General features: G+C 44.0%; 1 pseudogene; it reads left to right on the forward strand.

The window, feature by feature from the left end:
* Window positions 1-1,572: 1,572 nt before the first annotated feature.
* Window positions 1,573-1,682, forward strand: LOC127690401 (uncharacterized; annotated as a pseudogene).
* Window positions 1,683-26,548: the final 24,866 nt, after the last annotated feature.

Here is a 26,548-nt window from a genome sequence, read left to right on the forward strand (position 1 = left end):
AGCCAAATTAAACATGGGGAGATTTTTTTTTATCCAATTAACTAAAAACATTCACCTCAAGTGTTTTATGGGGCAATAAAGACCATTTTATAAGCAAAGGCAACACAATTGTGCTTATATCTCAATAAAGAGTCAGGATCTGAGGCACAGGCCTGCATGCCTAGCATTTAGGAGGTAGAGGCAGAAGGATCTGGAGGGTAAAGCTAACTCAGGCTACATAGCAAGACCTTGTCTCAAAGCCACACAAACACCGAAGCAACTACAAAGCCACAAACAGCACCTTGATTTGTCAGAATTTACTACAGAAATATCAAATTGCTGTATTAGTAACATGAAAGAGGAAGAGGACCACCTACAATAGAATGCATTGTGAGCTGAGGCCCAGACTCTGACACCAGGTTTGAACTCACTAAACCCGACCTGACCAACTCACTTGTTCAAGTCTTCTCCCATTCTCATTCCAATTCCACTCTCTCTCCTTCTTCTCCAAGTCGCCTAACAATTCTTTAAAGCAGTAACAGGAATACAGAAAACTTACATGTCAAATATCGCAGGTAACTGGGGAAAGGGGATGGATATTGTAAGAAGGAACGCAGACCTTTCAGGGCATGGGATGTGATGCTCCAGGAAGCACCAAGGATGGACCACTAGGCTCTCCAGCAAACAATCCCAAAGTCACTCAATTGTCTAAGGATTAAAAACAGAAATGGCAGGCTAACATGGGGGAGGAGGGGGAGGGGAGAGGAGGGGGTGAATAGATGTAACCATTTGGTAAGGCTTAGCAATGAGTCACTTCTTATCCAGAGAAGGTTCCCTCTGTCAGTGATGACAGCCATTTAAACCGAGGATCAGATGGTGGGGCAGAGCCAGACTGTCAAGTCTCTGTATGACTAAGAATAGGAAGAGCATAATTATCCCCTACACGGGGAACAGAAAACCATACCTCCCGAATGCTCTCTGAGCAGGTCTTAACAGTAAGAAGCCACTGCTGACACAGCACTCGCAAGGATCTGCTCTCCCCCTGCATTGTACCTTCAAGTACATCTTCATTCTGATTGCTGGCATGAATTCAGAGGCTGGTTCTTCCTTACGGAGCACTCCCATTCAGGTCAATGGCATCATGTCCAAATTAATTTCAGAAAAGGGAGATCTGTGTAGTCTAGACTATAGACGTAGCTCTCGGAAGATCTCTTAATCCGGGTCTGAGTTTAGTACAAAATCGTGGCAGGTGAGTTACTTGCAGCAGAACATTGTGAAGTGTGATTCAAAAGACTGATGTTTTAGAATGATCGGAATCCTGGACGCCATGTGGAAGGGTAGCATGCCAAACGTGAGCTCTCATGGGTCTTCAGCACCTTCTGTTTGCGGGTCGCTGCTTAGCCCTGCTCTGACCAATGGGCTACAAATGTTTGGCCAGCTTGGTAGGAAAGTTTCTGAGTAGTGCGGCCCGGGTAGTGTCCACACATAATCCCAACTCTCAGGAGACTAGGCAGGAGGATTATGACGTCAAAGGATATATAGTGAGTTCCTGTCTTAAGGGAAAAAAAGTTTATGATTTTATTAAAAAAATAAAATAATCCTAGGGCCATTGCAGGTGTGGCAGTAGGTGGCAGAGATGAGAAAGGTCGCATCTACACTCTGTTCTGACCTGTGAACATCTGAATGATTAGTACCCTAACACTCCCCCCTCAAAAAAAAGCAAACCTGAGATGACCTCAGATCCAGTGTCAGGCAGGTCTGGATAGGCTCCCAGGATGGGGAGCAAGCCAGAGACCAGAGGAGTCCTGCCTGGGACCATGAGCCCTGGGTGGGAGTGAGTCCAGGGCAGATGACCCTCCAACGGGCCTGTGGGGAGTAAGCCCGAGACAACCACGGGCAAACTGCATGAGGCTGGGACGGGGAGCTAGTCTGAGTTGACCACCAGTCTTGCCAAGGCTGGTGGGAAGGTGGGGCAGACCATACCCTAGATGACCCTTGACCTGCACAATAATGCACAAGCGGGATGTAGCACTCCTAAGAGCACTCCTGAGAGGACCCCAGACACTCAGAGACCCTGGCACCATCAAGAGGAGCAAGCAAGTGGAAAGCGAGGAAGAGAAAGAGAAACAGAAGCGTGTGGGCACAGTGAAGAGAGGCAGAGATGGAGACTCGAGGGTAGTGAGGAACAGCCTGATGTGAGTAGCCAGTGATGCCACCTGGGACCATGGTGGGGTCCTGGCCTGTGCTGCGACCCAGGGCCACGTCTGGGTCTGTGGCCCTGCAGTAACAGGGATCTGTTATATCCAAAGGCCAGATGGACTTCCCTTGTCTGGGCTGCTGCCTGGGGACATACTAATGTCTGAGGGCTGTGGCCTTGGAGCATGTGATCTGGAAAGCTGGCCTGAAACTTGTCTGCCTTACAGTGACACAGGTAAGAAAGAGATGCAGCCCTACCACCCCTTGCAGCCCACAGCAGGCAGGAGAGCTGGTCCTGAGGTCATCAGTGGGAACAGCTGGTCCTGTCCCTTACCGGCTGCAGCCCTTGTGCACCTCACCTGGGGAGCACAGGAGAGCCAACGCTGGATGTCAGGGGTTGCAGGTGAGTCAGTCTCAAGGACATGACTTGGGAGAGTCAGCCCTGCCTCTTGTCTGCTGTGGGGTGGCATCGGTGAGGGAGAGATCCTCTTCCCTCCCTTCACCTTTACCACGGGGGGGGGGGGGGGGGATGGGAGAGTGGGAGGGGGTGGGGGATGGGAGGGTGGGTTGGCTCCAAAGGCGTCGTGAGAGCAGAAGAGCTGACCCTGCCCCTCACCTACAGGAGCAGGTCAGGTAAGCCTCCCCAAAGCTTTAAGTGTGGGAGAGCCAGTGCGCTGACCAGCTCAGGTACCTTCAAGCCCAGATCCAGGCCTTTGGATTGGATCATTTGGAACACACTGCTGGAGTGCATGAGGGTCCTACAAATCCAAAACTACAGGATCTCCAAGACATGGGTCAACAACAGGATATCCGAAAGGAGTCTCAGTGGGGTTCTTGTATCGATAGAATAGCAGAAGCTAGACGCTTCATCCCAGATCAACAAGTCATTGGAATGAATAGGTTCAAGCAAAGAAGTGTGAACAAAAGGTCCTACTGTGGGACACACTGGGGCACACTACAGTTTTCACAATGAGATTTTTTTTTCCTCTGTTGAGGAGGATGTTGCAGGAATGGAGATCGGGTATAGGGGGAGGAGGAGATGATTGGGATTGGGGTGTGTGATACGAAATTCACAACGAACCAACACAAAATAAAATAAGAAAAATATTTTTTTGATTTTTGATTTTTGTTTTTTTCAAGACAGGGTTTCTCTGTGTAGCCCTGGCTGTCCTGGAACTCACTCTGTAGACCAGGCTGGCCTCGAACTCAGAAATCTGCCTGCCTCTGCCTTCCAGAGTGCTGGGATTACAGGCATACGCCACCACCGCCCAGCTTGAAAAATCTTACTAGGCATGGTAGCATCTGCTTGTTATCAAAGTACATGGAAGGTTAAGGCAGGAGGATTGCCATGAGTTCGAAGCCAGTCTGTGCTAAAGAGCCAGACTTAAAAAAAATTCTTTGTGAATTTCACAACATACACCCCAATCCTATTCATCTTCTGGTCCCCCCATATCTACCCTTTGCCCTTGCAAAAGAAAACAAAAAATTAAAATAAATAAAAGCCATCTCTCAGTGGAAGTTGCACTGCATGGAAGTTGCCCAACAGCTTTCCTTGCAAATGTTCATAGCAGCGAGTCGCTGGTCTGGATCCCATTGCAGCAGATCATAAATGGAGACGATGGGGCCAGACAACTCAAAGCCCTGGATCTGGGCCTGAGTTGCAGCTGAGTTGGTCAGTGCAGCTTGTGCCAACCAGGCCAGCTCTCCTGCCCCAGTGTGGGGAGGGGCCAGCCCACCCTACTGCTAGAGCTGGAAAGGGGCGGGGCCAGTTCTCCAGCTCCCACACCCTGGGGACCAGGTTTCTAGCTGCCTTGTTACCAGCATCAGCTTTACTAAGCTGCCCAGGCACCAGAGTACTGCAGCCTTCTAGTGTGTGTGTGTGTGTGTGTGTGTGTGTGCATGTGTGTGTGCATGTGTGCAAGGGGCAGTGTGTGTGTGTGTGTAAAGGGTGGTGTGTGTATATACATGTGTGTATGCAAGGGGCAGTGTGTGTGTGTAAGAGGCAGTGTGTGCACATGTGTGTGTGCAAGGAGCGATGTGTGTATAAAGGGTGATGTGTGTGTGTGTGTGTGTGTGTACGTGCACGCGTGTGTGCCCAGTTCTCCTGCTCTCACACCCTCAGTCCACTCTCCCACATTCGTGCCACCAGGGCCAGATGTACAACAACAGTGCTGGCCAGGCGAGGGGAGAGGCCAGCTCTCCCTGGATCACAACATAGAGAAAGAGAGATGTTTGTCTCAACTTATGATATCCCAACAAAGTAAATATCAGCATGAGTTTACAAATATATGTTATGAAGCATAAAAAAATATTAAAGGATTACATTTCAAATAGTTGTTGTATAATAATAGCATAGAAGGGAAAGTGGTTTATACACTGTTTTTGAAAACTTTGAAATATCTAGGAATTCTACAAGCATTCTATAAATACTATAAAAATTAATAAGTTTTCTAATGTTAATGCTATTTTAGCTTAGGAATGTGCTATCTAATTTATTACACTGTTTTGTGAAACATTTACAAGTAATCAAAGAAAATGTCCAATTATTTACAGAATTATAACTCATTTATAGTTTTTCTGTGAAATGTTTCACATTTATAAAAGAGTAAGTATACAATCGAAAGAATTGTGATAGACAGGACATTCATAATGGTCCTGTCAGAGTTCGGATATCACAAGCCTCTCCAAAGGGTTCCTTTGCTGAAAGCTTAGTCCCAGCTGGTTGATTGAAGTCTGGTACATCCAATCACGGAGGGGTGGTTAAATCATGGAGGCTCCGACTTAACCAATAGACAAGCCACTTGATGACGTTACTGCTGAGAGAGGGTGGAGCAGAAGGCAGAGAGGTTTAATGGAGCCAGGCTCTGGTGGGATAAACCTTGTCCCTCACCCCTGCCTCTCTCCGTGTGTGCTTCTTGACCACCCTCACACAAGCAACATTACTCTCTCTTGCCTTTCTCACCACAATCTGAAACGTTTAAACCCAAGAGCCAAAAGAGAAAAAACAAATCTTTCCCTCTCTTAAACTGTTTCTCATGGGTGCCAACACAGTGGTGACTTACATGTGCCAATTACGGAGCTATGAGGCAGGGCAACCCACAGCTCCTTGAGAGCCAAACCGCAATCAGCCTTCAGCACTCAGGGTTCCTCGCGGACACTTTGTCTCAGTGTCATTCCCGAATCTTTCTTTGTGACTCGAAAAAGCTCTGTGCGTTTCCTGAGCAACCCATAGGGTTTTTGTTTTTGTTTGTTTATTGTTGTTGTTGTTGTTGTTTTGTTGTTTTTGTTAAAACTGTATGAAAGAAAGCACACTACATATATGTGCACACAGACTTGAACTCTTCACTCATCCTATCACTGAGAAGTATCCAGGGTGATGTGTGTAGCTCTAGTTCATAAATTTTCACCATGGCTTAAAAGCTCCTTGCAGCAGTGAGCCACAGTTTGCTACTTTGTTGCATATGAGCACTTTCTCCCACACAATGCTACTATGTACCTTTTTCTTTCTATTTTCTGGTTTGCAAACCCAAATATTTCTGCGACATAAGAGAGCCGCTGACAGTTTCTTCGTACCTCTGTGAACGGGATTCTGCCCCTGTGTTGCCTTGCCTGCATCTGGTTTTACAAAGTCATTTTTCTCCAAGTCTGTTGAGCCTGAAACTACATTTCAAGGTTTTAATGTAAAGGGGACAGGAGAGAAATGGTTCAGCAGTTAAGAACATGTATTTTTCTTGCAGAGGACCTGATTTCAGTGCCCAACAAGTCTATTAGGTGACTTGCAACTACTTAACATCAGCTCTAAGGGATCTGGTGCCCTCTTCTGGCCTTCACGAATATCTGCATATGGAGAAAATTTTAAAGAACTAGGTCTAAAATTTCATTCCTGCTGAGGCGAATTATCAGTACACGTGTCCTGTGCCGGTTTTTACTGTTGTCTGTGTGTGACTGCTGTACATTTGTCTGATGAGTCATTTGTCCCTCTGTTATTGAGTCATATAATTCATTTATAGTCTGAAATCTAGTATCTATACTTACATGTACTGAAAATGCATTTTCCCATCTTCAGATCTATTTTTGTTCTCTTTCTATTTTATTGAACAGAACACAAATTCTTAATTTTAATGCAGGTGATTTAATCCATCAATAATTAGTTAATTAATAATGTTCCACTGTATATGCTTTTTTAAAAAAAGAATCATTTCCTACCCAAAATTTAGAAAATAAAGCTATTCTCCTAAACCACTAGGAAGGTGTGCTCTGTGTAAATTGAAATAAAATTCAGGGTTGTTTTTTTTTAGCACTTGCTAACGAGAAGCCCAAGCCTCGTTGTGTGATAGCCTGTCTTTCCTCCATTGATTCCCAGTGCCCTTTATGTGTTGGATTCTTTGAACGCTGCTCTATCTATTGGTTTATCTATTTACTCATGCCTTAAAACCACGGACTCAATTGCTATGGTTTTACAACACATCTCAATGCACTGAAGAGCACATCTTTCCATTTTACTCCCTTTGTTAAGATGTCTTAAGATAGTCTCGGGTCTCCGCTCTTGCATATAGATTTTAAAATCAGCTTAAGTTCTCCCAAATCAAAACAAGCAACCAAAAGTTGTTAGAAATTTTTATAAGAATTGAATTATATCCAAAGATCCATTTTCAAACGGACACCTTTGTAAAGCTAAATTCTACGGTGAACAAAGTATTTGTGTCCGTTTTGAGTTTTAATTTCTTTCCCAATATGCTTCCTTTTGCTTGTGAGGGTTCAGGAATGTTTGTTTTCAAAGTCCTGGGGCTTGAAGTTTGTTGTTAATGGAAATGATATTTCTTTCCAAATATATTTTCTGGTTGTTGCTAGTGTCAAGGCACAGGTGCCTTTGAATGTTGGGTGTTTCTCTCAAGTTTGCTAATCTCTGCAGTTTTGATAACTTACCTGTATAGACCTGCATATACTGTGCCTGTCCATCTCTCTTGCCGTGTCCATTTCTGCCTCTGTCCAGTCTGTCTCTGAGCTCATCACCATCTCTGCCTCTATTGGCGCCACGTGCACACAGGAACGCCCTCTACAACATGAGCTCCACCCTGGGCCCCATTCTAATTTCTATACCTTCTGATGATTTGGCCTGGTTGTGTTAGAATGTCCAGAACATCATGTGGTGTGTATGACAGGAGCTTTGCTTGTGTGCACTGTGACAAATGAGAACTTTCCCATTTCTCCATTGCACTTTGCTTTTGAATTTTTTTGTGAATATTCTTGCTCAATCTATGGCAGCTCTCAGACTTTTCCAGTTGCTGACAATGTGACCACACTGAGTTTTCTCACAGGGCTTTTCAATATGCATTGAGTTGATCAGATGGTTTAATTTGATTGATTGATTTATGTGGTGATTTGCTTGGCTTTTATAATTATGCTTAGTTTGCTTTTTTTGACAAAACAAAAATTGATTTATGAAAGACACAGGAGTGTCATTGTAACTTCAAGACCTACACTTTCTATGTCATTAAATATTTTCTAATTGTTGCTGATGTTGAAACATGGGTGTTTTTGTATGTTGAACATTCTCTCAATTTTGAGAGATAATACTATGTTACTAGCAATTTTTAAGGTTTTACTTGAAATTACTGTTATTACTGTTACCTTAATGAAATTACTACTGATCCTTTGACATCGTGATATCGCTAATAATTAGTTTCTATTTCTCCATGTTTTCTCCTTTGTATATACTCCTCCATGTAATTTCAAACCAAAATTATGTAACCCTTGTGAGTTCTAGAATATTTGCTAGTTTTGTCCACAATTGTTTTTGGAGATTAAAATTTCTTCCTACTAAAAATGTCTTTGTTTTGTTTTTGGAGTTCACCCTCAAAACCTTTGTAGACATAGAATTTTCTTTGAGGAAAAATTTGAATCTGTTCAATTTCTTTACCAGTTGTAACATCTTCTAATTCTCTCTTTCTTCTTGAGTTGATTTTGACCTTTAATTTTTCAATTTTTAAGTTTTTCCATTTTAATTGAAAATTTTAAATTTCAATGAAAACATAATTAGACTGAATTTTTAACTGGAAATTAAATTTTATTTTAATGTCTTATTTCATTTCTGAATTTTTCAAGGCAGGGTTTCTCTGTGTAGCACTGGTTATCCTAGAACTTACTCTGAAGACCAGGCTGGCCTCCAATTCAGAGATCTACCTGCCTCTGCCTCCCAAGAGCTGGAAGTTATTATAGCCATTTATTATATTTTGAAGATTTAATTTTTAATTGCATGTGTGTGCGTGTTCGTCTGCTTTTTTAATCCAGCTTTTAAATTAGGTATTTTCTTTATTTACATTTCAATTGTTATCCCCTTTCCTCATTTCCCCTCCAAAAATCCCCTATCCCATCTTCCTCCCCCTGCTCACTAACCCACCCACTGCCAATTCCCTGTCCCGACATTCCCCTGCATTGGGGCAATGAGCCTTCACAGGACCAAGGGCCTCTCCTTTGATGTCTGAAAAGGCCATCCTCTGCTACATGCAGCTGGAAACATGGGTCCCTCCACGTGTACTCTTTGGTTGGTGGTTTAGTCCCTGGGAGATCCTGGTGTACTGGTTGGTATTGTTATTCCTCTTATGGGGCTGCAAACCCCTTCAGTTCCTTGGATCCTTTCTCTAGTTCCTCCACTGAGGACCCTGTGCTCAGTCCAATGATTGGCTGAGAGCATCCACCTCTGTATTAGTCAGGCACTGGCAGAGCCTCTGAGGAGACAGCTATATCAGGCTCCTGTCAGCTAGCACTTTCTGGTATCCACAATAGTGTCTGGGTTTGGTGACTGTGTATGGGATAGATCTCCATGCAGGGCAGTCTCTGGATGGCCTTCCCTTCAGTTTCTGCTCCACACTCTGTCTCTGTATCTCCTCCCATGGGTATTTCGTTCCTCCTTCAAAGAAGGACTGAAGTATCCATACTTTGGTCTTCCTTCTTCTTGAGCTTCATGTGGTCTGTGAAAAAATGGCAACCAACAGAGTGGGAAAAGATCTTTACCAATCCTACATCTGATAGAGGACTAATATCCAATATATACAAAGAACTCAAGAAATTAGACTCCAGAAAACCAAATAACATTACTAAAAATGGGGTACAGAACTAAACAAAGAATTCTCAACTGAGGACTACCAAATGGTTGAGAAGTACCTAAAGAAATGTTCAACATTCTTAGTCATCAGGGAAATGCAAATCAAAACAACCCTGAGGTTCCACCTCACACCACTCAAAATGGCTAGGATCAAAAACTCAGGTAACAGCAGGTGCGTGCAAGGATGTGGAAAAAGAGGAACACTCCTCCATTGCTGGTGGGATTGCAAACTGGTACAACCATTCTGGAAATCAGTATGATGGTACCTAAGAAAATTGGACATAATATTACCTGAGGACCCAACTATATCACTCCTGGACATATACCCCGAAGATGCTCCAACATGTAATAAGGACACATGCTCCACTATGTTCATAGCTCACTTATTTATAATATTTATATTATAATATAAAAATAATAGTATTATAAATATTATAAATTATATTTATAATTATAAAAGCTGGAAAGAACCCAGATGTCCCTCAACAGAGGAATAGATACAGAAAATGTGGTACAGTACTACTCAGATATTAAAAACAATGACTTCATGAAATTCTTAGGCAAATGTATAGAACTAGAAAATGTCATCCTGAGTGAGGTAACCCAATCACAAAAGAACACACATGGTATGCACTCACTGATAAGTGGACATTAGCCTAGAAGCTTGGAATACCCAAGATATAATTCACAGACCACATGAAGTGTCTGTTTTTGTGTCTGTTTGAGGCTATGTGCACATAAATGCAGTCCCCATAGAGTCCAGAAGAGGGCATTAGATTCCCTGGAGATAGATTTGTAGGCTGTTTCGAGGAACCATACATGGGTTCTGGGAACCAAACACCAAACCTCATGAAGAAAAGCAAGCACTCAGAAACAGACTTTATTTATTTTTCAAAAAGCCAGACTCTAATGTTGCTAATATTTTCTAATCACTTTTCTGCCACATTGATTTCTGTCCATTTTTGTTACCTATTTTCTTCGAGTTGTTTTTTGCTTTTTCTCTATGAATTCTCAAAATAGAAGCTGAACTAATGGATTTGTCTCTCTAAAAAAATTTTGCCTGATTCCTAAAAAAACTGATGTATGGCATTTTCTATGATCAGTCATTTAACAGGTTTCCTGATTTCAACTACATAAATTTAGCATTTGGTTTGACAAAATTCTATAAACTATATATACAATGTATCATTGCAATGATCACCTCGTTTTCACATGTGTACACTTAATTTCATCTTCTTACTAAGTTGTACTTCTTATGGTGTTATTTTTGTGTTTTTGTCTGTGATCTCGTTGCCAGACTCTTTATCCATATTCTTTCAGAAACGATCAATTTTACTTGGTGTAAATAACTTGCCTAAATCACAATGTGATGTGGGATCATGACTGAAAACATTACTGTTCAACCTGTTATATTGTGATATTTGCATTCTTTCCCCGGAACCCCAGAGACTAGCCTGCCATAGGCGGTAGCTATCTGCTTTACAGATTGAATGAGAGTGTCAGTGTTAACTAACAGATCCATTATTAGTGAAGTCTAATGTTTCCTTAGTAACTAAAGGGTCATATGAATAAAGTTAATGTTTCCTTACTACTCCCTTAGTGGCTTTCAAGTCCACTCATCCATGGTGGTGATAGAGGACTGAGTCTCCCAGTGGGGACAGGTTGGTTTCCGACTCACAGATGATGTCATCTGTGAATCTCTGCTGCTGGAATTTGTGATGGAGGCAGTGATTCTGCCCTGCTGTGTGTGAGCACCCTCAGGCAGGGGGGCTTTAAGTTTGAGGCCAGGCTGGGTTAAACATCAAGACCCTGCCCACTCCAAAACAGAATATGCATCGTGATCTCTGCAAAAGCGCTTTGATATGATTCTGTGTGATAGACAGACAGCTCCTGCAAAGCATAGGGAGAGCCCTGCTCACACCACTACTGAAGCTCTCTCTATGAGAAGATAAGGCACGGCAGCCATTACCATTCCCCTCTGCGCTACAGGTCCCAAGTTTTCCACCTTCTATTCTCTTTGTCCTTTCAATCCAAAAAGTAACCATGGGTATAAGGAAGCCAGGGATACCATGGCAACAATGGCCATAGGGTGCCAGTAAAGAAATGGTCTTTTCCAGGCAGTGGTGGTACACGCCTTTAATCCTGGCACCCAGGAAATAGAGGAAGGCCGATCTCTGAGTTTGAGGCCAGTGTGGTGTACAGAGAGAATCCCAGGCCAACCAGGGCTACACAACAAAACCCTGCCTTGAAAATAAACCAAGTAGCTGGGCAGTGGTGGCACACACCTTTAATCCCAGCACTTGGGAGGCAGGAGCAGGTGGATTTCTGAGTTTGAGGCCAGCGTGGTCTACAGAGTGAGCTCCAAGACAGCCAAGGCTATACAGAGAAACCCTGTTTCAAAACAAACAAACAAACAAACAAGCAAACAAAAGAAAAAAGAAAAAGAAAATAAACCAAGCAAAACAAAGAAGGAAGGAAGGAAGGAAGGGAAAAGGAAAGGAAAGGAAAGGAAAAAAGAAAAGAAAAGAAAAAAAGAAAAGAAAAAATGTTTTTTCTGTTTTTGGTACCTCATTCATCAGCATAGATGCTATACAGAATAAGTTAAATAATGGGCACTAACAGGTTGGCAAATGTTTATGAGAAGTGTGAAAATCTTTTCCTATGAAAGGCACCAGACAGAGTCTCAGTATATTGAAGTGGTGCAAAAGATCTGTGCTTTCATTCTCCTCATTCAGTGTTGAATATCCAAAACAATGCTTGACTGGTTCATTCCAGAAAACAGCCCCTCGTGCATTTAAATCACTGCTACCCAGTGTTTCTAAGGAACCACACCAATAAGTTGCTTACCAGCAAATGCTGTAACCTACATACTAGACCAATTATTTTAATTACACTTGAAAAAAGACAGAACTGTGAAGCGCTTACAGAACATCTCCTATTACTGCATCTGCTCAAGCATGGCGAACAAGAATTCCCCTTTCCTCACTTGCTTGTATGGAAGGCCATGCCCCTGCGAGCTGCCAGAAACTTGGCATGGTTCTTGGAAAGGGAAATATAAGACAGAACTGAACTTTACACTGGATGATAAGATCACACACAGAGCCAGAGCGTACCAAATGTTTCTCAAGTCATCTTCCAGGAGAGGTGTGGTGCAAGGAGAGTGTGGGAAGGCGCTGGTGGAATGGTTAAATTGCATTTAAGATGGGAGATACAAGTCCAAGAAACCTGTCGGCATGTTGGCAACTGTAGTCAGTCACAATGTGCTGTGCTCAAAAACAAACAGACAAACAAACAAACAAGGGTTCTTGCCACAAAAAGAATATGTATATAAATCAGTAGTGAATATATATTCCCAAATATTACATTAAGCACAGAGAACACATTCAGATTTCCTAATAAAAATCAGTTGTCTTAAAGAGTACAAATTCATCTCCTTGAGGAAGAGGCCCCTGAGTTTCCATGGGGTGGATGGTTAGGATACCCATCTCGTCCTATGGCAACTGCCTGTTGGCTTGTCAGCATATCGTCCCTGGGTAGATGAGTTCATGTGCTTTACTCTCCAGAGTTAGCAAAGAGCTTGCTAGGTCCATTGTAGGAATTCAAACACCCATCCAATTGGCTTAAGGGAGAACTCAACGTTTTGATGAGACTGCAGATGACACAGATCTAACATAAAACCCCATTCAGTTGTACGAGCCATTCAGCCTATCTCCTATGGTCAAGATTTTCATCAGAGACTAGTTAGAAGTGCATCTCCTCAGCCCACAGTCTAGTCACACCAACCATTTCAGAGGTCTTAGAGATAAGAAAGATATGGTGAGATATTAGAAAAAATGAATATATGTATACATGTGTGTGGTGTGATTTTTAAACTAAAATAGACTCCATGTACTACAGTATCACCTTCCCTACAAGACATGTTGAAGATGAGGAGGGGCCTTACAGCAATATCCTCACACAAGTTCATCTCAGGTGATCACAGTCACTACCATAGATAGGTAGCTACCTCTTCTAGTGGTTACATATTGCCCCAGTGCATGGTTTCCTAACTTGGGGGAAAACAAGTTTGTCTAAATACAAGCGTGCCCTTGATGTGTTCTGCATGGGGTTTGCTTGGCAAGCACGTCGCAAAGGCAAGGCAAGGCTGAAGACTGCCCAGCGCGTGGGAGGGCACCCATTGTAGCTGTGTTGATTTGAGTCATCTGGCAGCCAGAGGACAGAGTGACTCACACAGTCCTTCACATTCTGATGTTCTGGAAGGCTGGGCATCTTCAAGAGAGGCGACGGTGTAGGAGAGGTCCTATTGTGCTACTTGTGACATTTTATCGGAAAGAACACCTATTTTTTTTTAAGTGAGAAATGGATTTTCAGCGCTTCCCTAAGGAGTTGAGTTTGTAAAGGAAAACATTTCTCAGTCATCTTTAGAAAAACCACGTAGACCTGCTTAACTCAGAATAACACTCCCGATGTTTTATTAATGGCATTTGAGAATCCCGGGTGTTTGTTTCTACTTCAGTACATATATAAACAATCTTCTTTCCAGCTGACATTTACATGCAGCTCCAAGGCAGGCAGCTAACTTACAGCATCCAGATGCCAATCAGGTTTGCCCTCCCCCCTTCCCCATCTCAGTGCGCAAAAAGATATTTTGCTTTGGCAAGATCCTCATCGATATTCTTTATCTACAGTGTAAACAACCACATATATTATACTGCCCTCAATATAGAGGGGCCCTGCCAGAGACTTACAAATACAGAGGCAGATACTAGCAACCAACTATTGGACTGGGCATGGGGTCCCCAGTGGAGGAGCTGGAGGGCGGTCTGGAGGAACTGAGGGGGCTTACAGCCCCATGGGGAGAACAGTGATTTCGGCCACCCAGATGCCCCAAGACTCCCAGGGACTGAACCATCAACCAAGGGGCACACATGGTTCCAGCCAAAAATGTGGCACAAGAAGGCCTTGTTGGGATGGGTTTGAGGAAACATGTACCATATGCTGATCTTCTTGAAGTGACTAAACAAAGTGAAAAAGAGGGTAGCGTAGGCCCAGCAGCACAAGCGTGTCCAAACACCTGCGTGACCTACCATTGACAGCTTTATGTGCTTAGGACCGACAGCTCATAGTCCCTGTGACTATAGAGTCTCACTGTGCCAACACCCTGGAACTTCCCACAGAAAATTATTCTTTGAAAAGGCATAACAGAGGTTCTGTATCTGACAAACTCTGTTTAGATCTGCTCAGAAGAAGACACCTGTGTCAGACTGCTTGACCAAGGAGACAGAGAGAGCACCCAGCTGGCCTTCTGACTTCACCGATGTCCCAGAAGGAGCAAGCTCTTTCTCCCCCACACTGTCTAAATCTCCCTTCAACTCAAAGTCCCTCCTTTCTGTTTACCTATGCTCACTCCCTGTCAGCTCGCTCTGACGCACTGGCAGCTCTGAAAACCAGTAGCCTAGCCGCCATGGAGACAGCAAAAATGAGCCTTCAGAGTCCCAGAGAGCTATAATGCAGGAGGTAGTGAAAGAGAAAGCTGTATTGTTTGCCTGCATGAGGTTTTGAAATGCTCTGAGGGTCAGTATTGGGTCACCCAAAGACATACTAGAGACAGCAAACTTATAAAGAGGAAAAAAAAAAAAAGCTGTTCTCTTCAGCCCACATTCAGGCTGGTGAGGCTGTTTAGGGCCTGCTGGCGCTTCCTGATGACGTAGGGCCCCTGAATGTTTAAAGAACTCCTCAGGGCTCATCTTAGGTTTCAACTTGACAGGATCAGGAATCAACTAAAAGGTAAGCTGCCGGCTGCTTCTGTGAGGTCTTGACCAGATTACTCTAAGTGGGGAGAGCCACCCAAAGTATGGGCAGCGTCAGATAAAGGGGACTGGAAGAAACTTGCTTTGGCCTGCTTGTCTTCACCCTGGCAAGTTCATCCACACATCCATCTCTGGCTGCTGTTGCTGCATTCCTTCACTGACGGCTTCTTCTAGTTCCCAAGATGGACTGAATACCAGTAGCTCTCAAGGAGTCCTTCAGGCCTCAGCAACAGACTGGGACTGTTGAGGCACCCAGCCTTGAGCGCTGAACTACTAGGTTCTCAGGCTTGCTGGTGTGAGGCAACCCTTTTTGGATCCTGTTGTGTAAGCCAATCTCATGAATTACCTTTATGTCCCTGGTATTCCTCCAGAGTTGCTAAAATAATAAAGCTTCCCATCAGTCCTTGGCTCTGAAAGTTTCCACCACCCCAACTCCAAACATAGCATACACCTTTTATCCAGGAGCTAAGTGAAGTCAACCCTAGACCAAGAATCAGAGCAAGCTGACATGGAGTGAGCATAGGTAAACAGAAAGGAGGGACTTTGAGTTGAAGGGAGATTTAGACGGCGTGGGGGAGAAAGAGCTTGCTCCTTCTGGGACATCGGTGAAGTTGGAAGGCCAGCTGGGTGCTTTCTCTGCTTCCTTGGTCAAGCAGTCTGACGCAGGTATCTTCTTCTGAGCAGATCTAAGTAGAGTTTGTCAGATACAGAACCTCTGTTATGCCTTTTCAAAGAATAATTTTCTGTGGGAAGTTCCAGGGTGTTGGCACAGTGAGACTTTATAGTCCCAGGGACTATGAGCTGTCAATGCTATGCACATAAAGCTGTCAATGGTAGGTCACGCAGGTGTTTGGACACGTTTATGCTGCTGGGCCTACGCTACCCTCTTGTTTCACTTTGTTTAGTCACTTCAAGAAGATCAGCATATGGTACAAGTTTCCTCAAACCCATCCCAAGTTGTGCGTCTGTTTCCAGCGTAAGAGCCACATGGTACCCATGGGGGAAGACAGTGCTTAACTAGAGAAGAAACTGCCAAACTCTCTTCCAACATGGTGCCACCATTTTGTGTTCCCACCAGCGATGAGTCAGACTCCTTGTTGCTCTGCCTTCTTGCCAGCACTTGCTGTTGCCGGTATTTGTTGACAGTTTGTCACATGGAGAAATGCCCCATCATATTTTAAGTTTTCATCATATTTAAATGCTCTAGTAACACAGTGTTGCCTGTCTCTCAGGGTGATTGCTGCCATGTGTGTATCTGCTTTGATGAAATGTCTGTTTTGATATTTATCCCATTTAAAATTTCTAGATTTATTTGTGTATTAAATGTGTGGGGTCACGCCATGCCGCGGTGTGTATATGGAAGTTAGAAGACCGCTGTTGGGAGTCAGTTCTCTCTTTGTATGATGTGGGTCCCAAGGATTCAACTCAGTCTGTCAGGTGCCTTGGAAAGAACTTTCATCCTGTGAGACATGGGCTCCCTTCCACCCCCCTTTTTTTAGTCCTTTTTAATAAGCATTTTTTGATTGGTTTTGGACCAACTACTTTGAAACACAGAAACCAAGTATTTTACTTTTCCCTTTTTCCTTATCATCCCTTCCTAAGGACATTGGTCATGGTTTGAGTGGCCCCTAAAGCCTTCTAAAGTTCACTCCTTGACATATACATTAATGGTATCCAGAGGTGGGGCTCTTCAGGAAGGAATTGGGATTTTCAAACATTATATGGGAGGGAGGAGCAAGATGGAACTGGTGACTTTATCAGAAGAGAAAGTTGAGCCAGCACAGTTGCTGTCTGTCTTTCCATATCTCCTCTACCATGTTGGGATGCAACATAAAGACCCTCATTGCTGCTGGCTTCATGACCTTGGCCATCCAGATAGAGACAGGGTGATTTCTGCTTAAGGCCCAAACCCTAGCCAGCAGCTTACCTTCCCGATGTCCCCTCACACACCCCACAGGTCCATCAATCCCTTCTATGCTACTGCATCTAGCTCCACACCCAAGTTGGTTACTGTGTAATTACCTAAGAATCCCACTGAGGCCTTCTGGGCATGCAAAACTCCTCTGCCTCCTCTCCAGTCCTGTTTCTTTTACTCTTGTCCAGGGTCTTCTCTTCTATGGATGGCATCACCAGGAAGAGTCGGATTCTGTCAGCTCTGCCTTTACCAATCTAGCATCCATCTCTCCCTTTCTCCCCTCCGCCATTTTGACACCCACTGCCACTCGCTCCTCCTCTAATCTTCTCCACCGGCTGCTTCTCCTGTGTCGTATCATGTTATCTGTCACTCAAAGCCTCCAATGACCTCTTATTAACATTGCATAACACCTCCCACTCGCGGCACTCAACATCCTTCTCTGTTTGTACTGCCCTGAGGTGCTTTGCTAGGCAAGATGCCTGTGTGTGGACAAGTTCAAAGCAACGACAGGGTGTGTCAAGGTAGTGCGTGTCACCCACACCCAGTGGGAAACTGGAACATCGAGGCTCCGCTCATTGCTTTCACTCATAAAAATTGTTCTAATTTATACTTTTAAAAGTATAAACAAAAGCACCAATAGTTCTTTTATACCTTACAAAGCATTAACCTTTTACCCAGTTGTCCCCAAATTTTATGTTAAAAGGAAAAGTCTTGCTCTATCCATCCTTCGTTCTTTCTCCCTCAGTGCTCGGGTACCACGGTCCGTACATCATGATTACATTTTATACCTGCCTCTGGCCGCGACTGGCAGCCACCCACCTTCTCAGGACCACATACCCAACCTGATCCACCAAAGTCCAAGCTTTCAGCATCGAGACTGGAGAAAAGTCAAGTCCTTTGTGGGAGAGAGAGCCACACTATCAAATGCGGAACCCTCGACGGCCCCTTTCCAGCTGTGCAAAGGAAGCCAGTCTGAGAGAGATGGCTGTGAGCCCAGGTGGTCACGGGTAGTTACAGAAAGAGCAGCAGTTTGGGAATGGGCTTCCTACGTGTGCTTACTGCAGCAAGAGTTAGGCATGACTGCGCAAGGAAGAGTGGGGTGAAAGCTTGGCACAGGGGACTGGGGGACCAGAGCTGTATCCTGCTGGTAGAGTACTTGCCTGATGCATAACCCCATAGCACAGACAGCAAACCATCAACGATGAAAACACTAAGCACACATGTAGGTGCGCAAGGACAGAGACACAAGCATCGGTGTTGCTCTGTTGTTCGTCCTGTGTTTCAGGAACAGGTGGGGAAGAGATGCCTGCTGACAGGAGATCCCCACCTGTAGGCCTTGGTGTGACTAAGCAATGAGGAGTCACCAGCCGACTGTGTGGCTTCTTAAAATGTCTCTCAAATCTGTCACTTACACATCATGAGTATCTCTCATTTGCACCCATTTCTTCCTGTGCGTGCTTCTCTTGACAGGATAACTGCCTTCAAGAGGTAAAGAGTGCACGTCTTGGTGTGTATTTCAGTGCACAATGAAAACAGATACAAGAGTGAAACAGATCCAGTTGCAATCCAACTTTGCATCCTTGCCTGTAGCCAGCTTTTAATACAACGGGATCTTGCTCAAGAAGTTTTGAGCTGCAATCTCTATCACAGGTGTAAACCTTTATCAGGCCACTGTGAAGAGTAAAGCAGGTTTACACAACCAGAGCACAGATGCCTGGAGGGACACCTAGTAGGGACAGGGAGCTGGCCCAGGAGTAAAGGTGCGAACAGCCAAGCCTAACATGGTGTCAGTCCGACTCCCACACCCTACACAGTTGATGGACAGAACAGACTCTGGCGAGATGCCATAAGTGTGTTGTATGTTGTATGTTGTGGTATGCACCTCTACCCTCATAAGTAAGTAATCACAAAATAAAATATCTTAAACTGGATGTTAATTATTATTATAACTAATACAGTGCCTGGTACTTGGGGGGGCATCAAATAAAAGGTCACTATTATGATTATGCTTATTAGTAATATGGTGCATTTTGTTTTCTATTTGAGGGATACTACAAATAGAAGAAGTGTGCTGGAGATGATGGTCTGCTCCCTGCAGGTCACTGGGGGGGGGGGGCTTAGCATCACACCAGGAGCAAACAGTGAGCTCCCCTATGCCCCAGTTAACAAGGTTCAGCAAAGTAATTCTGTCAGCAGCAATTCCTGCTAGCGTCAGGCAGTCTTGCAGGAAATCCTCCCAAACACCTCTAATCCCATCAGCAGACCTTGATCCAAACTTTATTCATCCAGAAAAACATGAGTAAATGATTCAAGGTAAAAAATCAATAAGACACAGTGGTGGGGGAGGGAGGAGGGAGAAGGGGAGGAGGAGAGGGGTAGGGAAGAGTGGGAGAAGGAGAGGGGGAGGAGTAGGGGAAGAGGGCGGAGGAGGAGAGGCATAGGGAGGAGGGGAAAAAGATAGGGAGGAGGAGGAAAGGGAGAGGGGAGGAGGAGGGGGATAGGGAGGAGGGGAGAGGGATGGGAGGAGGGGGAGAGGGAGAGGGGGAGGAGAGGCATAGGGAGGAGGGGAGAGGGATAAGGAGGAGGGGAGAGGGATGGAGTAGGAGGAGGGGGATAGGGAGGAGGAGAAGGGGAGAAGGAGAGGGGAAGGAGGAGGAGAATAGGGAGGAGGAGAGAGGGAGAGGGAGGAGGGGAGAGGGAGAGGGGGAGGAGGGGGGATAGGGAGGAGGGGGAGGAAGAAGGGGAAAGGGGAGAGGGGAGAGGAGGAGGGGAGAGGGAAAGGGGAAGAGGAGGGAAGAGGGGGGAGGGGAGATGGATAGGGAGCAAAGGAAAAGGGAGAGGGGGAGGAGGAAGGGGATAGGGAGGAGGAGAGGGATAGGGAGGAGGAGAGGGATAGGGAGGAAGGGGAAAGGGGAGGGGGAGAGGGATACGGAGGAGGGAGAGGGGAGAGGGGAGAGGGAGAGGGAGGCAAAATGTACACATTAAAGCCCAGCTGAAATTAGTTTGGCTTTGCTTCCTCTACCTTTCCAACCACACTGAGAGAGGAGCTAGGAGCACAGAGCCAGTGGTTAGGGGCAAGGATGAATGAGCTGTCAATTAGACCAAGGGCTTATATGGCCAAACAACCCTCTCAATGCCTCTAGTAAATTCTCTCTTCTAGGGACTGTTTCCCAGGTTACTGTCTCTTCTTACGCCCCCTAGTGGCTTCTCCCCAAGTCATTCTTTTTTCTTTCTTTTTTTTTTTAAATAGCACAAATATCAGATTCTTTCTTTTTTTAAAATTAGATATTTTCGTTATTTACATTTCAAATGTTATCCCCTTTCCTGGTTTCCCCTCTATCGCATCCCCCCTCCCCTTGCTCACCCCCCCACTCCCACTTCCCTGTCCTGGCATTCCCCTGCACTGGGGCAACAATCTTTCACAGGACCAATGGCTTCTCCCCTCATTGATGTCTGACAAGGCCATCCTCTGCTACATATGCAGCTGGAGCCATGGGTCTCTCCATGTGTGCTCTTTGGTTGGTGGTTTAGTCCCTGAGAGCTCTGGGGGTTAATTCACACAAAACAAAGCCTGTGATGCCTGTCACCAAATCCACTGACCACCTAATGTGAAGGACAGAATTTCAGCTCTGGTCCAAGATGAATGCCTTCTTTGCTATTTGTGTCCTGGACACTGGTGCCTTCCCCACAATGTCTCTCATGTCAGCAGTCTCACTCCTGTCCCTGAGGAGTCCCCAGCAGCATCCAAGTCATTCCTTAAATAACAATGCCAATGTTAAGAAACATACTTGACAACCACGTGCTTCCGGAGTACCACCCATTCTTGGCTTCAGTTCAAAGCAAAAGCTCTTAAAATAAAACTGTATTTTGGGGGGCAGCAAAAGGGCTCACAGGTATCAGGGCTTGCCAGCAAGCCTTATAGTGTGTGTTTGATCCTTGGAACCTACATCGTGGAAGGAGAGAATAAACTCTCAGAACTTGTCTTTTAACCCTCACATGCCTACAGTAACATACACATGTACACTCACCCAAACACACACTCACAAAACACACACACAGACATGCAAATGAATGAATGAATGAATAAATAAATAAATAAATAAATGTAAAAAAACTATTTACAATCCCTAAGCTTCCATCTCTCTTCAGCCCACTTATATCAGGTTTTGGTTTTCATCACTCTATCAAAGATGTTCTTTTTTTTATTATTGAAAATAGATTTTTTTCTTATATAATATATCCTGATTACAGTTTTCCCTCCCTTTGCTCCTCCCAGATCTTCCCCACCTCCCTTCCCTTCAAGATCCACTCCTTTTCTGTCTCTCATTAGAAAAGAACAGGCTTCTAAGAGATAACAACCAAACATGACAAAAAATATAAGTGTCTTAGTCAGGGTTTCTGATCCTGCACAAACAGCATGACCAAGAAGCTGGGGAGGAAAGGGTTTATTCAGCTTACACATCCACAGTGCTGCTCATCACCAAAGGAAGTCAGCACTGGAACTCAACCGGGTCAGGAAGCAGGAGCTGATGCAGAGGTCATGGAGGGATGTTACTTACTGGCTTGCTTCCCCTGGCTTGCTCAGCTTGCTTTCTTATAGAATCCAGGACTACCAGGCCAGGGATGGCACCACCCAAAATGGGCCCTCCCACCCTTGATCACTAATTGAGAAAATGTCTTACAGCTGGATCTCATGGAGGCATTTCCTCAAGGGAGGCTCCTTTCTCTGTGATAACACCAGCTTGTGTCAAGTTGACATGCAAAAACAGTGAGTACAATAAGATAAAACAAAACATATCACACCAAATCTGGACCAGGTAAGCCAACAGAAGAAACAGAACCCCAAGAGCAAGCACAAGATCAGAGACCCGCTCTGACATGAGAACGATGGAATCTCAAAATAATTTGATTTGCCTTTCTTGGGTGACTAAGGATATTAAACATCTCTTAGTCTTTTTTGGCCCGTTGAGTTTCCCCTATTGAGAATTCTCTGTTTAGACTTCTATTCCATTTTAAAAATTGGATTATTTGGGTTTTTTAATAGCTAGGTTCTTGAGTCCTTAATATATTTTGGATATTATTGTTTTATAGAGTTAGTAAAAAAAAACTTTTCTCATTCTGTAGGCTACCACTTAATCTGAATGATAGTATTCTTTGCCTTTTTAGTTGCATGAGGCCCCATTGAGTAATTGTTGATCTTAGAGCCTGTGCTGATTGTGTTCTGTTCAGGTCATCTTTCCCTATGCCAAGGCTATTCTCTACTGTCCCTTCTGTCGGGTTCAGTGAATATGGTTTTATGTTGAGGTCTTTGCTCCATTTAGACTTGAGTTTTGTATGGATTTATTTGCATTCTTCTACATGCAGACATCTAGTTTGACCAGCACCATTTGTTGAAGATACACTATCTTTTTTTTCCCCAGTGCTTATTTCTGGCTTCTTTATCAAAACATCAGGTGCACATGGGTGTGTAAATTTATGTCTGGCCTTTCAATGGAGGACATGAATCAACACACCTGTTTTTATGACAATACCACGTGGGTTTCTTTACTCTAGCTCTGTAGTACAGCCTGAAATTGGGACTAATGAGACCTCTAGGATTTCTTTTATCATTTTAGCTATCATGGAATTTTTTTGTTTTTCCACAGGAAGTTGAAAACTGTCCCTTTAAGGTCTGTAAAGAATTTTTTTGCGATTTTGATAGGACTTGTATTGAATCTGTAGATTGCTTTTGGTAAGATAGCCATTTTCACTATGTTGATCCTACTGATCCGTGAGCATGGGAGATCTTTCCATCAGCTGAGATCTTCTTTAATTTCTTTCTTCAAAGACTCGAAGTTTTTATTATTTATTAAGTCTTTCACTTGCTTGGTTTAGAATTACCTAAATATTTTTTATATTATTTGATGCTATTGTGAAAGCTTTTTTTTTTTCCTGGATTTTTTTTCCTCAGTCCATTAGTCATTTGTATATGGAGAGTTACTGATTTTTGTGAGTTAATTTTGTATCCAGCTACTTTGATGAAAGTATTTATCAACTGTAGGAGTTCCCCAGTAAAATTTTTTAGGGTCTCTTTTGTATACTATCATTATCACCTGCAAATAAAGATACTTTGACTTCTTCCTTTCCAAATTGTATCCCCCCTGATCTTCTTTGGCTGTTTTATTGCTCTAGCTAAGACTTCAAGTACTACATTGAATAAATATGGATAGAGTGGACACCACCCTTGTCTTGTTTGTCATTTTAGTAGACCTGCTTTGAGTTGCTCTCCATTTGAGCTGATGTTAGCTATAGGCTTGCCTTAAGCTTCCTTTATTATGTTTATGTATGTCCCTTGTATTCCTAATCTCTCCAGGAATTATATCATGAAGGGGTGTTAGATTTTTTTTGTCAAAAGACTTTTCTGCATCTAATGAGTTGATCATGTGGGGATTTTTTGTTTTGTTTGTTTGGGGTTTTTGTATGTGTATATGATGGATTGCATTTATTGACTTTTATATATTTAACCATCTTTAAATATCTGAGATGAAGCCTACTTGATCACGATAGATGAGCTTTTTGATGTGTTCTTGGATTTGGTGTTGAGTATTTTTGCATCTGTGCTCATAAACAAAGTTGATCTGTAATTCTCCTTCTGTGTTGGGTTTTTATGTGGTTTGGGTATTATGGTAACACACACAAAAAAGACAAAATGCTGGCCTCTAGACATCTGGGGTTGGGGTGGTTATAGGTGTAGGTGCTGATTTCTGGGTTTTTTATTGTTGGGTGGGTGTTTTCTTCCTTGGTTTGTGTTTCCTCTCTGGATTTTTCAGAGTGTGATGGCTGTATGTTACCTGTTAGGACATTTTCTTTGGACCTGATAGTTTTGGCCACTGGGGGTTCCAGGTAAAAAGTGTTTCTGGGTATTGGGAGATGATATTTAGGAATGAGGTTAGGCTAGGGGTCTGAGGGAATTCACAGGAGGGAGGAAAGCAGAGTGTTCAACCAGGGGCTGCTTATTTTCCTCCTTTGAATTGGGGAGACAATGAAGAAAGGTCACCACGGAGGGTCTGCAATAGCACTGAGAACGAGGCCAATGAGTTGGATGCCGAGGAACAGAAGAAGAGAAAATCTGCAAACAGCTCACCCACTTTCCTGGAAGGCATGGTCTGTGGGTGAGCAAGGAGTTCCTGCAGAGGCTGGGGGCTGGGGACTGGGATGAGGAACCAGGAGGTGAGGGTGGGAAGATCTATAGGACCCACGGGAGACATGAAGCGGGGAAGGCAGGGGAGGCTGCCACAGAGGTTCTGCTGCAGAGCTGGGGCTGAAACTGGGGGATTGGAACTGAGACAGTGAGGTGAAGGAGATGTGCCACGCAGCCTGTCTGGTCCTCTGGCGAGTGTGGTCTGTGGGCGAGCAGGAAGTGCCTGCTGGAGCTGGGGGCTGGGACAAAGCAGCATGAAAGATGGGAGGGTAAGAAGGAAAGGTCTGTGGGAGCCTCAGGAAAGGGGGACAGGGGTACAGGGAAGGCTGCCCCGGGTGTTCCACTGCAGAGCTGGGGTGAAACTGAGAGACTGGATCTGGGGGAAAAGAGGAAGAGAAGACAATCTGTAGGCAGCCTACCTGGCTTTCTGGCTGATGTGTCATCAAAACTATTACAAATGAAATTTTTATTTGGATATGAAATGATCACTGAGACTTAATGGAATAGTTAAAAGACTTGGTTCCCACCTGGTGCAGATACTGAGAGATGATTGGGTCAGAAAAACACCAACTCCATCAGCTGGTTCATCCACTGATGCCTTCATGCTAAGGAGATAGTAGGGGAGTTGCTGACTGGAGGGAGCCTTTGAAAGATGTGTTTGTCACCTACCCCATCCTGCCTCTCTGGCTCCAGCTGCTGTGGGGTGAGCAGCTCTACCCTTCTACCTATGGAGGTAGACGCAGCCTGCCATACAAGAAAACCATATTTTTCCTCATTGAAAATTTCTAATTAGACATTTTGTTTCAGGGTAGAAACACCGCCAAACACAAAAGCCATGGCTTCTAAAAATGCCATTTCCAAAGATCCTTTCTCTCTTCATGACCTATGTAACTCTCCAATAGCCTTGGGTATAATTCCCTAAAACGTAAGTGTGCTAATACAGAGTTGATATTTGATGGATGTTGGCCAAGTGCATAAATCTTTAAAACAACCACAGCTATAACCAACATACAGAAAATTCCCAACACTTCAAAATTTACCCTAAGGCTCCATGCAACCACGTTCCGCACTCACCCTGATGCCAGACACTCATTGGTGTACTTTTTATGGGTATATTTTAGGTTTTTAACATCCATATTACTGAAATTGTATACCACATGTTTTCCTTTGCTTAGTTACTTAGTATGTTAAATGTGTCAGTAGTTAATTCCTCTTTTAAATTAAATTGAGGGGTGTGGATCTTTGGTGGTTTGAATAAAAATGGTCCCCATTGGCCTATAGGGAGTAGCACTATTAGAAGGTGTGGCCTTGCTGTGGTAGTTGTGGTCTTGTTGGAGGAAGTGCGTCATTGGGTAGTGGGCTTTGAGGTTTCAGAAGCTCAAGGCAGGTTCAGTGTGGCACTCTCTTCTTGCTGTCTGCTGATCCAGATATAGAACTCTTGCCTCCTCCAGTACCATATCTGCCTGTGTGCTGCCATGCTTCCTGCCATGATGAAATGGACTAAACCTCTGAGCTGTAAGACAGCTCCAATTAAATATTTTCCTTTATGAGAGTTGTCATGGTTATGGTGCCTCTTTACAGCAAGAGAAACCCTAATTACAACAAAAGTTGGTATGAGGGACTTGGGTATTGTTGTAATGGGCCAAACTACGATTTGATCTGGAGGATATAGACTTTTGCACTTCGGGTTAGGAAAGCAGTAGACTGCATTAAGCACTGCTTAATGGGTCATACTAGTTGGAGCATGGGGGACAATGGGGATGGGGTGGTTTGAAATGTAGGGGCCCAGCTCAAGGTGTTTCAGAAGAGAAGAATTCTAGTATGTGACCTAGAGACTGTTCTTGAAATATTTTGGTGAAGAACATGACTATTTTCTGTCACCTTCCAAAAAAACAAAACAAAACAACAAAACAAAAAAACAAAAAACAAAAAAAGAAAGAAAGAAAAGATGTACCTGAGGCTAACAGAGGAGATTTTAAAACAGCCTAGTGCAGACTGTGTTGTGCAGTTATCAGTGGCCGTGCTTATAAAGCCCCATAATGAAAAGGAGCAAGGAAAGTTATAAAGTGTACAGTTTGAGGGGGAAAAGGACACCAGGAGCTAGTGGAATGGAGCTAAATCCTGTGTGCAAGGAGATAAACAGATTAAAGAAAATTCTGATGTTAAGTGGGATTAGGGGAGTTGCGACCTAAGGGCAAGATCCCACCCATCCAAACTTCCACCTTGTGAAAGGAATTAAAGAAAAGTTCAGAGCCAGGTGTGGGGGTGAACATCTTTAGTGCCAGTTCTCTGGAGGTAGACAGGCAGATCTCTAAGTTCGAAGGCTAAGCTTAGACAGTGAGTGAAACCATCAAAAATGGAGA

Source organism: Apodemus sylvaticus, chromosome 7 (assembly GCF_947179515.1).
Source record: "Apodemus sylvaticus chromosome 7, mApoSyl1.1, whole genome shotgun sequence".
Lineage (NCBI taxonomy): Eukaryota > Metazoa > Chordata > Mammalia > Rodentia > Muridae > Apodemus > Apodemus sylvaticus.